Source organism: Osmia lignaria, unplaced genomic scaffold (assembly GCF_051020975.1).
Source record: "Osmia lignaria lignaria isolate PbOS001 unplaced genomic scaffold, iyOsmLign1 scaffold0007, whole genome shotgun sequence".
In the NCBI taxonomy this organism is placed as follows: Eukaryota; Metazoa; Arthropoda; class Insecta; order Hymenoptera; family Megachilidae; genus Osmia; species Osmia lignaria.
In genome coordinates, this window is record NW_027478164.1 from 12,130,653 (window position 1) to 12,143,730 (window position 13,078).

The following is a 13,078-nucleotide window of genomic DNA, read 5'->3' on the forward strand; positions in this document are numbered from 1 at the left end:
TTCCAACTTTTTATGTTCTATGATATTTTTCGATCAGAGGCGTAGTTCTCGAGATGTATCAAGATATTTAAAAGTTCCGAAGCCGCACCAACATAATAGAGATACAGAAACACCGTGGCCCCTCTCTTTGAGATAACTCTGCACTATTGCGCGCTGCAAATGCCACTTCCAGCTTAGCTGTGCAGAAGAAGAACAACAAGAAGAAGAAATATCTCGAAATATGTCCGTCAGGCCCCTTCCCTTGAGATAAATCTGCAAATATCTCGGAAACGAAGCGAGCTACGGCAAAATGTTAAGAGACCTTTTTTGTAGAAAATTAGGTTTCCTACTTTTTATGTTCTATGTTATTTTTTGATCAGATGCGTAGTTCTCGAGATATATCCTGATATTTAAAAGTTCCGAAGCGGCACCAACATAATAGAGATACAGAAACACCGTGGCCCCTTTCTTTGAGGTAACTCTGCACTATTGCGAGCTGCAAATGCCACTTCCAGCTTAGCTGTGCAGAAGAAGAACAACAAGAAGAAGGAATATCTCGAAATATGTCCGTCAGGCCCCTTCCCTCGAGATAAATCTGCAAATATCTCGGAAACGAAGCGAGCTATGGCAAAATGTTAAGAGACCTTTTTTGTAGAGAATTAAGTTTCCTACTTTTTATGTTCTATGATATTTTTTGATCGGATGCGTAGTTCTCGAGATATATCAAGATATTTAAAAGTTCCGAAGCCGCACCAACATAATAGAGATACAGAAACACCGTGGCCCCTTTCTTTGAGATAACTCTGCACTAGTGCGAGCCGCAAATGCCGCTTCCAGCTTAGCTGTGCAGAAGAAGAACAACAAGAAGAAGAAATATCTCGGAATATGTCCGTCAGGCCCCTTCCCTCGAGATAAATCTGCAAATATCTCGGAAACGAAGCGAGCTATGGCAAAATGTTAAGAGACCTTTTTTGTAGAGAATTAAGTTTCCTACTTTTTATGTTCTATGATATTTTTTGATCGGATGCGTAGTTCTCGAGATATATCAAGATATTTAAAAGTTCCGAAGCCGCACCAACATAATAGAGATACAGAAACACCGTGGCCCCTTTCTTTGAGATAACTCTGCACTAGTGCGAGCCGCAAATGCCGCTTCCAGCTTAGCTGTGCAGAAGAAGAACAACAAGAAGAAGAAATATCTCGAAATATGTCCGTCAGGCCCCTTCCCTTGAGATAAATCTGCAAATATCTCGGAAACGAAGCGAGCTATGGCAAAATGTTAAGAGACCTTTTTTGTAGAGAATTAAGTTTCCTACTTTTTATGTTCTATGATATTTTTTGATCAGATGCGTAGTTCTCGAGATATATCAAGATATTTAAAAGTTCCGAAGCCGCACCAACATAATAGAGATACAGAAACACCGTGGCCCCTTTCTTTGAGGTAACTCTGCACTATTGCGAGCTGCAAATGCCACTTCCAGCTTAGCTGTGCAGAAGAAGAACAACAAGAAGAAGAAATATCTCGAAATATGTCCGTCAGGCCCCTTCCCTTGAGATAAATCTGCAAATATCTCGGAAACCAAGCGAGCTATGGCAAAATGTTTAGAGACCTTATTTGTAGAGAATTAAGTTTCCTACTTTTTATGTTCTACGATATTTTTTGATCAGATGCGTAGTTCTCGAGATATATCAAGATATTTAAAAGTTCCGAAGCCGCACCAACATAATAGAGATACAGAAACACCGTGGCCCCTTTCTTTGAGATAACTCTGCACTATTGCGAGCTGCAAATGCCACTTCCAGCTTAGCTGTGCAGAAGAAGAACAACAAGAAGAAGAAATATCTCGAAATATGTCCGTCAGGCCCCTTCCCTTGAGATAAATCTGCAAATATCTCGGAAACGAAGCGAGCTATGGCAAAATGTTAAGAGACCTTTTTTGTAGAGAATTATGTTTCCTACAATTTACGTTCTCTGATATTTTTTGATCAGAAGCGTAGTTTTCGAGATATATCGAGATATTTAAAAGTTCCGAAGCCGCACCAACATAATAGAGATACAGAAACACCGTGGCCCCTTTCTTTGAGATAACTCTGCACTATTGCGACCTGAAAATGCCACTTCCAGCTTAGCTGTGCAGAAGAGGAACAACAAGAAGAAGAAATATCTCGGAATATGTCCGTCAGGCCCCTTCCCTTGAGCTAAATCTGCAAATATCTCGGAAACGATGCCAGCTATGGGAAAATGTTAAGAGACCTTTTTTGTAGAGAATTAAGTTTCCTACTTTTTATGTTCTATGATATTTTTTGATCAGATGCGTAGTTCTCGAGATATATCAAGATATTTAAAAGCTCCGAAGCGGCACCAACATAATAGAGATACAGAAACACCGTGGCCCCATTCTTTGAGGTAACTCTGCACTATTGCGAGCTGTAAATGCCACTTCCAGCTTAGCTGTGCAGAAGAAGAACAACAAGAAGAAGGAATATCTCGAAATATGTCCGTCAGGCCCCTTCCCTTGAGATAAATCTGCAAATATCTCGGAAACCAAGCGAGCTATGGCAAAATGTTTAGAGACCTTATTTGTAGAGAATTAAGTTTCCTACTTTTAATGTTCTACGATATTTTTTGATCAGATGCGTAGTTCTCGAGATATATCAAGATATTTAAAAGTTCCGAAGCCGCACCAACATGATAGAGATACAGAAACACCGTGGCCCCTTTCTTTGAGATAACTCTGCACTATTGCGAGCTGCAAATGCCACTTCCAGCTTAGCTGTGCAGAAGAAGAACAACAAGAAGAAGAAATATCTCGAAATATGTCCGTCAGGCCCCTTCCCTTGAGATAAATCTGCAAATATCTCGGAAACGAAGCGAGCTATGGCAAAATGTTAAGAGACCTTTTTTGTAGAGAACTATGTTTCCTACAATTTAAGTTCTCTGATATTTTTTGATCAGAAGCGTAGTTTTCGAGATATATCGAGATATTTAAAAGTTCCGAAGCCGCACCAACATAATAGAGATACAGAAACACCGTGGCCCCTTTCTTTGAGATAACTCTGCACTATTGCGACCTGCAAATGCCACTTCCAGCTTAGCTGTGCAGAAGAGGAACAACAAGAAGAAGAAATATCTCGGAATATGTCCGTCAGGCCCTTTCCCTTGAGATAAATCTGCAAATATCTCGGAAACGAAGCGAGCTACGGCAAAATGTTAAGAGACCTTTTTTGTAGAAAATTAGGTTTCCTACTTTTTATGTTCTATGATATTTTTTGATCAGATGCGTAGTTCTCGAGATATATCAAGATATTTAAAAGTTCCGAAGCCGCACCAACATAATAGAGATACAGAAACACCGTGGCCCCTCTCTTTGAGATAACTCTGCATGATTGCGAGCTGGAAATGCCACTTCCAGTTTAGCTGTGCAGAAGAAGAACAACAAGAAGAAGAAATACCTCGAAATATGTCCGTCAGGACCCTTCCCTTGAGATAAATCTGCAAATATCTCGGAAACGAAGCGAGCTACGGCAAAATGTTAAGAGACCTTTTTTGTAGAAAATTAGGATTCCTACTTTTTATGGTCTATGATATTTTTTGAACAGATGCGTAGTTCTCGAGATATATCAAGATATTTAAAAGTTCCGAAGCCGCACCAACATAATAGAGATACAGAAACACCGTGGCCCCTTTCTTTGAGATAACTCTGCACTATTGCGACCTGCAAATGCCACTTCCAGCTTAGCTGTGCAGAAGAGGAACAACAAGAAGAAGAAATATCTCGGAATATGTCCGTCAGGCCCCTTCCCTTGAGCTAAATCTGCAAATATCTCGGAAACGATGCCAGCTATGGGAAAATGTTAAGAGACCTTTTTTGTAGAGAATTAAGTTTCCAACTTTTTATGTTCTATGATATTTTTCGATCAGAGGCGTAGTTCTCGAGATGTATCAAGATATTTAAAAGTTCCGAAGCCGCACCAACATAATAGAGATACAGAAACACCGTGGCCCCTCTCTTTGAGATAACTCTGCACTATTGCGCGCTGCAAATGCCACTTCCAGCTTAGCTGTGCAGAAGAAGAACAACAAGAAGAAGAAATATCTCGAAATATGTCCGTCAGGCCCCTTCCCTTGAGATAAATCTGCAAATATCTCGGAAACGAAGCGAGCTACGGCAAAATGTTAAGAGACCTTTTTTGTAGAAAATTAGGTTTCCTACTTTTTATGTTCTATGATATTTTTTGATCAGATGCGTAGTTTTCGAGATATATCAAGATATTTAAAAGTTCCGAAGCCGCACCAACATAATAGAGATACAGAAACACCGTGGCCCCTCTCTTTGAGATAACTCTGCATGATTGCGAGCTGGAAATGCCACTTCCAGTTCAGCTGTGCAGAAGAAGAACAACAAGAAGAAGAAATACCTCGAAATATGTCCGTCAGGACCCTTCCCTTGAGATAAATCTGCAAATATCTCGGAAACGAAGCGAGCTACGGCAAAATGTTAAGAGACCTTTTTTGTAGAAAATTAGGATTCCTACTTTTTATGTTCTATGATATTTTTTGAACAGATGCGTAGTTCTCGAGATATATCAAGATATTTAAAAGTTCCGAAGCCGCACCAACATAATAGAGATACAGAAACACCGTGGCCCCTTTCTTTGAGATAACTCTGCACTATTGCGCGCTGCAAATGCCACTTCCAGCTTAGCTGTGCAGAAGAAGAACAACAAGAAGAAGGAATATCTCGAAATATGTCCGTCAGGCCCCTTCCCTTGAGATAAATCTGCAAATATCTCGGAAACGAAGCGAGCTACGGCAAAATGTTAAGAGACCTTTTTTGTAGAAAATTAGGTTTCCTACTTTTTATGTTCTATGATATTTTTTGATCAGATGCGTAGTTCTCGAGATATATCAAGATATTTAAAAGTTCCGAAGCCGCACCAACATAATAGAGATACAGAAACACCGTGGCCCCTCTCTTTGAGATAACTCTGCATGATTGCGAGCTGGAAATGCCACTTCCAGTTCAGCTGTGCAGAAGAAGAACAACAAGAAGAAGAAATACCTCGAAATATGTCCGTCAGGACCCTTCCCTTGAGATAAATCTGCAAATATCTCGGAAACGAAGCGAGCTACGGCAAAATGTTAAGAGACCTTTTTTGTAGAAAATTAGGATTCCTACTTTTTATGGTCTATGATATTTTTTGAACAGATGCGTAGTTCTCGAGATATATCAAGATATTTAAAAGTTCCGAAGCCGCACCAACATAATAGAGATACAGAAACACCGTGGCCCCTTTCTTTGAGATAACTCTGCACTATTGCGACCTGCAAATGCCACTTCCAGCTTAGCTGTGCAGAAGAGGAACAACAAGAAGAAGAAATATCTCGGAATATGTCCGTCAGGCCCCTTCCCTTGAGCTAAATCTGCAAATATCTCGGAAACGATGCCAGCTATGGGAAAATGTTAAGAGACCTTTTTTGTAGAGAATTAAGTTTCCAACTTTTTATGTTCTATGATATTTTTCGATCAGAGGCGTAGTTCTCGAGATGTATCAAGATATTTAAAAGTTCCGAAGCCGCACCAACATAATAGAGATACAGAAACACCGTGGCCCCTCTCTTTGAGATAACTCTGCACTATTGCGCGCTGCAAATGCCACTTCCAGCTTAGCTGTGCAGAAGAAGAACAACAAGAAGAAGAAATATCTCGAAATATGTCCGTCAGGCCCCTTCCCTTGAGATAAATCTGCAAATATCTCGGAAACGAAGCGAGCTACGGCAAAATGTTAAGAGACCTTTTTTGTAGAAAATTAGGATTCCTACTTTTTATGTTCTATGATATTTTTTGAACAGATGCGTAGTTCTCGAGATATATCAAGATATTTAAAAGTTCCGAAGCCGCACCAACATAATAGAGATACAGAAACACCGTGGCCCCTTTCTTTGAGATAACTCTGCACTATTGCGCGCTGCAAATGCCACTTCCAGCTTAGCTGTGCAGTAGAAGAACAACAAGAAGAAGGAATATCTCGAAATATGTCCGTCAGGCCCCTTCTCTTGAGATAAATCTGCAAATATCTCGGAAACGAAGCGAGCTACGGCAAAATGTTAAGAGACCTTTTTTGTAGAAAATTAGGTTTCCTACTTTTTATGTTCTATGATATTTTTTGATCAGATGCGTAGTTCTCGAGATATATCAAGATATTTAAAAGTTCCGAAGCCGCACCAACATAATAGAGATACAGAAACACCGTGGCCCCTCTCTTTGAGATAACTCTGCATGATTGCGAGCTGGAAATGCCACTTCCAGTTCAGCTGTGCAGAAGAAGAACAACAAGAAGAAGAAATACCTCGAAATATGTCCGTCAGGACCCTTCCCTTGAGATAAATCTGCAAATATCTCGGAAACGAAGCGAGCTACGGCAAAATGTTAAGAGACCTTTTTTGTAGAAAATTAGGATTCCTACTTTTTATGGTCTATGATATTTTTTGAACAGATGCGTAGTTCTCGAGATATATCAAGATATTTAAAAGTTCCGAAGCCGCACCAACATAATAGAGATACAGAAACACCGTGGCCCCTTTCTTTGAGATAACTCTGCACTATTGCGACCTGCAAATGCCACTTCCAGCTTAGCTGTGCAGAAGAGGAACAACAAGAAGAAGAAATATCTCGGAATATGTCCGTCAGGCCCCTTCCCTTGAGCTAAATCTGCAAATATCTCGGAAACGATGCCAGCTATGGGAAAATGTTAAGAGACCTTTTTTGTAGAGAATTAAGTTTCCAACTTTTTATGTTCTATGATATTTTTCGATCAGAGGCGTAGTTCTCGAGATGTATCAAGATATTTAAAAGTTCCGAAGCCGCACCAACATAATAGAGATACAGAAACACCGTGGCCCCTCTCTTTGAGATAACTCTGCACTATTGCGCGCTGCAAATGCCACTTCCAGCTTAGCTGTGCAGAAGAAGAACAACAAGAAGAAGAAATATCTCGAAATATGTCCGTCAGGCCCCTTCCCTTGAGATAAATCTGCAAATATCTCGGAAACGAAGCGAGCTACGGCAAAATGTTAAGAGACCTTTTTTGTAGAAAATTAGGTTTCCTACTTTTTATGTTCTATGATATTTTTTGATCAGATGCGTAGTTTTCGAGATATATCAAGATATTTAAAAGTTCCGAAGCCGCACCAACATAATAGAGATACAGAAACACCGTGGCCCCTCTCTTTGAGATAACTCTGCATGATTGCGAGCTGGAAATGCCACTTCCAGTTCAGCTGTGCAGAAGAAGAACAACAAGAAGAAGAAATACCTCGAAATATGTCCGTCAGGACCCTTCCCTTGAGATAAATCTGCAAATATCTCGGAAACGAAGCGAGCTACGGCAAAATGTTAAGAGACCTTTTTTGTAGAAAATTAGGATTCCTACTTTTTATGTTCTATGATATTTTTTGAACAGATGCGTAGTTCTCGAGATATATCAAGATATTTAAAAGTTCCGAAGCCGCACCAACATAATAGAGATACAGAAACACCGTGGCCCCTTTCTTTGAGATAACTCTGCACTATTGCGCGCTGCAAATGCCACTTCCAGCTTAGCTGTGCAGAAGAAGAACAACAAGAAGAAGGAATATCTCGAAATATGTCCGTCAGGCCCCTTCCCTTGAGATAAATCTGCAAATATCTCGGAAACCAAGCGAGCTATGGCAAAATGTTTAGAGACCTTATTTGTAGAGAATTAAGTTTCCTACTTTTTATGTTCTACGATATTTTTTGGTCAGATGCGTAGTTCTCGAGATATATCAAGATATTTAAAAGTTCCGAAGCCGCACCAACATAATAGAGATACAGAAACACCGTGGCCCCTTTCTTTGAGATAACTCTGCACTATTGCGAGCTGCAAATGCCACTTCCAGCTTAGCTGTGCAGAAGAAGAACAACAAGAAGAAGAAATATCTCGAAATATGTCCGTCAGGCCCCTTCCCTTGAGATAAATCTGCAAATATCTCGGAAACGAAGCGAGCTATGGCAAAATGTTAAGAGACCTTTTTTGTAGAGAATTATGTTTCCTACAATTTACGTTCTCTGATATTTTTTGATCAGAAGCGTAGTTTTCGAGATATATCGAGATATTTAAAAGTTCCGAAGCCGCACCAACATAATAGAGATACAGAAACACCGTGGCCCCTTTCTTTGAGATAACTCTGCACTATTGCGACCTGAAAATGCCACTTCCAGCTTAGCTGTGCAGAAGAGGAACAACAAGAAGAAGAAATATCTCGGAATATGTCCGTCAGGCCCCTTCCCTTGAGCTAAATCTGCAAATATCTCGGAAACGATGCCAGCTATGGGAAAATGTTAAGAGACCTTTTTTGTAGAGAATTAAGTTTCCTACTTTTTATGTTCTATGATATTTTTTGATCAGATGCGTAGTTCTCGAGATATATCAAGATATTTAAAAGCTCCGAAGCTGCACCAACATAATAGAGGTACAGAAACACCGTGGCCCCTTTCTTTGAGATAACTCTGCACTATTGCGAGCTGCAAATGCCACTTCCAGCTTAGCTGTGCAGAAGAAGAACAGCAAGAATAAGAAATATTTCGAAATATGTCCGTCAGGCCCCTTCCCTTGAGATAAATCTGCAAATATCTCGGAAACGAAGCGAGCTATGGCAAAATGTTAAGAGACCATTTTTGTAGAGAATTAAGTTTCCTACTTTTTATGTTCTATGTTATTTTTTGATCAGATGCGTAGTTCTCGAGATATATCCTGATATTTAAAAGTTCCGAAGCGGCACCAACATAATAGAGATACAGAAACACCGTGGCCCCATTCTTTGAGGTAACTCTGCACTATTGCGAGCTGCAAATGCCACTTCCAGCTTAGCTGTGCAGAAGAAGAACAACAAGAAGAAGGAATATCTCGAAATATGTCCGTCAGGCCCTTTCCCTTGAGATAAATCTGCAAATATCTCGGAAACCAAGCGAGCTATGGCAAAATGTTTAGAGACCTTATTTGTAGAGAATTAAGTTTCCTACTTTTAATGTTCTACGATATTTTTTGATCAGATGCGTAGTTCTCGAGATATATCAAGATATTTAAAAGTTCCGAAGCCGCACCAACATAATAGAGATACAGAAACACCGTGGCCCCTTTCTTTGAGATAACTCTGCACTATTGCGAGCTGCAAATGCCACTTCCAGCTTAGCTGTGCAGAAGAAGAACAACAAGAAGAAGAAATATCTCGAAATATGTCCGTCAGGCCCCTTCCCTTGAGATAAATCTGCAAATATCTGGGAAACGAAGCGAGCTATGGCAAAATGTTAAGAGACCTTTTTTGTAGAGAACTATGTTTCCTACAATTTAAGTTCTCTGATATTTTTTGATCAGAAGCGTAGTTTTCGAGATATATCGAGATATTTAAAAGTTCCGAAGCCGCACCAACATAATAGAGATACAGAAACACCGTGGCCCCTTTCTTTGAGATAACTCTGCACTATTGCGACCTGCAAATGCCACTTCCAGCTTAGCTGTGCAGAAGAGGAACAACAAGAAGAAGAAATATCTCGGAATATGTCCGTCAGGCCCCTTCCCTTGAGCTAAATCTGCAAATATCTCGGAAACGATGCCAGCTATGGGAAAATGTTAAGAGACCTTTTTTGTAGAGAATTAAGTTTCCAACTTTTTATGTTCTATGATATTTTTCGATCAGAGGCGTAGTTCTCGAGATGTATCAAGATATTTAAAAGTTCCGAAGCCGCACCAACATAATAGAGATACAGAAACACCGTGGCCCCTCTCTTTGAGATAACTCTGCACTATTGCGCGCTGCAAATGCCACTTCCAGCTTAGCTGTGCAGAAGAAGAACAACAAGAAGAAGAAATATCTCGAAATATGTCTGTCAGGCCCCTTCCCTTGAGATAAATCTGCAAATATCTCGGAAACGGAGCGAGCTACGGCAAAATGTTAAGAGACCTTTTTTGTAGAAAATTAGGTTTCCTACTTTTTATGTTCTATGATATTTTTTGATCAGATGCGTAGTTCTCGAGATATATCAAGATATTTAAAAGTTCCGAAGCCGCACCAACATAATAGAGATACAGAAACACCGTGGCCCCTCTCTTTGAGATAACTCTGCATGATTGCGAGCTGGAAATGCCACTTCCAGTTTAGCTGTGCAGAAGAAGAACAACAAGAAGAAGAAATACCTCGAAATATGTCCGTCAGGACCCTTCCCTTCAGATAAATCTGCAAATATCTCGGAAACGAAGCGAGCTACGGCAAAATGTTAAGAGACCTTTTTTGTAGAAAATTAGGATTGCTACTTTTTATGTTCTATGATATTTTTTGAACAGATGCGTAGTTCTCGAGATATATCAAGATATTTAAAAGTTCCGAAGCCGCACCAACATAATAGAGATACAGAAACACCGTGGCCCCTTTCTTTGAGATAACTCTGCACTATTGCGCGGTGCAAATGCCACTTCCAGGTTAGCTGTGCAGAAGAAGAACAACAAGAAGAAGAAATATCTCGAAATATGTCCGTCAGGCCCCTTCCCTTGAGATAAATCTGCAAATATCTCGGAAACGAACCGAGCTATGGCAAAATGTTGAGAGACGTTTTTTGTAGAGAATTATGTTTCCTACAATTTATGTTCTATGATATTTTTTGATCAGAAGCGTAGTTTTCGAGATATATCGAGATATTTAAAAGTTCCGAAGCCGCACCAACATAATAGAGATACAGAAACACCGTGGCCCCTTTCTTTGAGATAACTCTGCACGATTGCGAGCTGGAAATGCCACTTCCAGTTTAGCTGTGCAGAAGAAGAACAACAAGAAGAAGAAATATCTCGAAATATGTCCGTCAGACCCCTTCCCTTGAGATGAATATGCAAATATCTCGGAAACGAAGCGAGCTATGGCAAAATGTTAAGAGACCTTTTTTGTAGAGAATAATGTTTCCTACAATTTACGTTCTATGATATTTTTTGATCAGAAGCGTAGTTCTCGAGATATATCAAGATATTTAAAAGTTCCGAAGACGCACCAACATAATAGAGATACAGAAACACCGTGGCCCCTTTCTTTGAGATAACTGTGCACTAGTGCGAGCCGGAAATGCCACTTCCAGCTTAGCTGTGCAGAAGAAGAACAACAAGAAGAAGAAATATCTCGAAATGTGTCCGTCAGGCCCCTTCCCTTGAGATATATCTGCAAATATCTCGGAAACGAAGCGAGCCATGGCAAAGTGTTAAGAGACCGTTTTTGTAGAGAATTAAGTTTCCTACTTTTTATGTTCTATGATATTTTTTGATCAGACGCGTAGTTCTCGAGATATATCAAGATATTTAAAAGTTCCGAAGCCGCACCAACATAATAGAGATACAGAAACACCGTGGCCCCTTTCTTTGAGATAACTCTGCACTATTGCGAGCTGCAAATGCCACTTCCAGCTAAGCTGTGCAGAAGAAGAACAACAAGAAGAAGAAATATCTCGAAATATGTCCGTCAGGCCCCTTCCCTTGAGATAAATCTGCAAATATCTCGGAAACGAAGAGAGCTATGGCAAAATGTTAAGAGACCTTTTTTGTAGAGAATTAAGTTTCCTACAATTTATGTTCTATGATATTTTTTGATCAGAAGCGTAGTTTTCGAGATATATCGATTTATTTAAAAGTTCCGAAGCCGCCCCAACATAATAGAGATACAGAAACACCGTGGCCCCTTTCTTTGAGATAACTCTGCACTATTGCGAGCTGCAGATGCCACTTCCAGCTTAGCTGTGCAGAGGAAGACCAACAAGAAGAAAAAATATCTCGAAATATGTCCGTCAGGCCAGTTCCTTTGAGCTGAATCTGCAAATATCTCGGAAACGAAGCGAACTATGGCAAAATGTTAAGAGACGTTTTTTGTAGAGAATTATGTTTCCTACAATTTATGTTCTATGATATTTTTTGATCAGAAACGTAGTTTTCGAGATATATCGAGATATTTAAAAGTTCCGAAGACGCACCAACATAATAGAGATACAGAAACACCGTGGCCCCTTTCTTTGAGATAACTCTGCGCTATTGCGAGCTGGAAATGCCACTTCCAGTTTAGCTGTGCAGAAGAAGAACAACAAGAAGAGGAAATATCTCGAAATATGTCCGTCAGGCCCCTTCCCTTGAGATATATCTGCAAATATCTCGGAAACGAAACGAGCTATGGCAAAATGTTAAGAGACCTTTTTTGTAGAGAATTATGTTTCCTACAATTTATGTTCTATGATATTTTTTAATCAGAAGCGTAGTTTTCGAGATATATCGAGATATTTAAAAGATCCGAAGCCGCACCAACATAATAGAGATACAGAAACACCGTGGCCCCTTTCTTTGAGATAACCCTGCACTAATGCGAGCCGCAAATGCCGCTTCCAGCTTAGCTGTGCAGAAGAAGAACAACAAGAAGAAGAAATATCTCGAAATATGTCCGTCAGGCGCCTTCCCTCGAGATAAATCTGCAAATATCTCGGAAACAAAGCGAGCTATGGCAAAATGTTAAGAGACCTTTTTTGTAGAGAATTAAGTTTCCTACTTTTTATGCTCTATGATATTTTTTGATCGGATGCGTAGTTCTCGAGATATATCAAGATATTTAAAAAATCCGAAGCCGCACCAACATAATAGAGATACAGAAACACCGTGGCCCCTTTCGTTGAGATAACTCTGCACTATTGCGAGCTGCAAATGCCACTTCCAGCTTAGCAGTGCAGAAGAAGAACAACAAAAAGAAGAAATATCTCGAAATATGTCCGTCAGGCCCCTTCCCTTGAGATAAATCTGCAAATATCTCGGAAACGAAGCGAGCTATGGCAAAATGTTAAGAGACCTCTTTTGTAGAGAATTAAGTTTCCTACTTTTTATGTTCTATGATATTTTTCGATCAGATGCGTAGTTCTCGAGATATATCGAGATATTTAAGAGTTCCGAAGCCGCACCAACATAATAGAGATACAGAAACACCGTGGCCCCTTTCTTTGAGATAACTCTGCACTAGTGCGAGCCGCAAATGCCACTTCCAGCTTAGCTGTGCAGAAGAAGAACAACA